Source organism: Sinohyriopsis cumingii, unplaced genomic scaffold, assembly GCF_028554795.1.
Source record: "Sinohyriopsis cumingii isolate HCF-2022 unplaced genomic scaffold, ASM2855479v2 utg003963l, whole genome shotgun sequence".
Lineage (NCBI taxonomy): Eukaryota > Metazoa > Mollusca > Bivalvia > Unionida > Unionidae > Sinohyriopsis > Sinohyriopsis cumingii.
In genome coordinates this window covers 1-585 of record NW_028316635.1, presented here as the reverse complement: position 1 = coordinate 585, position 585 = coordinate 1, and the positions used below count along the sequence as shown (strand labels likewise).

At 40.3% G+C, this 585-nt stretch overlaps 1 non-coding gene across 1 annotated transcript; it reads left to right on the top strand.

Moving 5' to 3' along the window:
• On the top strand, positions 1–119 carry LOC149769312 (5S ribosomal RNA). The gene has a single exon (XR_016419189.1). It is a non-coding gene; the product is annotated as a 5S ribosomal RNA (ribosomal RNA).
• The last annotated feature ends 466 nt before the right edge of the window (positions 120–585 follow it).

Here is a 585-nt window from a genome sequence, read left to right as displayed (position 1 = left end):
GTCTACGGCCATACCACGTTGAAAACACAGGTTCTCGTCCGATCACCGAAGTTAAGCAACGTCGGGCCCGGTTAGTACTTGGATGGGTGACCGCCTGGGAATACCGGGTGCTGTAGGCATTTTTTAATTTTTTTTTGGGTTCCATCCTCACTGTGAGGATATGCGATCATATATGGCCAATATTTCTTGTTCACAAATCTGGTGCAAATTTTTCAGTTTCCTCTACCTCCAGGATCGAAATGGGCCGCCTCGTATGCCGTCCAGATCCTCCAAATTTCTTCTGAAATTCCGGATTCAGCCTATGCTATAGCGAATAATTGCAACGTATGCCATCGATGTCTTTCATTTTGGATACTTGTCTGTGGTATTTCTTATTCAATAATTGATAGATATATTTGGAATGTATTATTTTTAATTATTTTAATTTATTTACCTGTTTTTTAGCAGGGCACCAGTCTATCAGTGTGAAACTTGGCATCCCTTAGCGAATACTTCGAATATGGGCCATTGACAAAATAAATTGGTGTATAAATCTCTGTTTTGATTACAGTAAGTTTGGATGGATGTTCCCTGCTTCCACTTCCT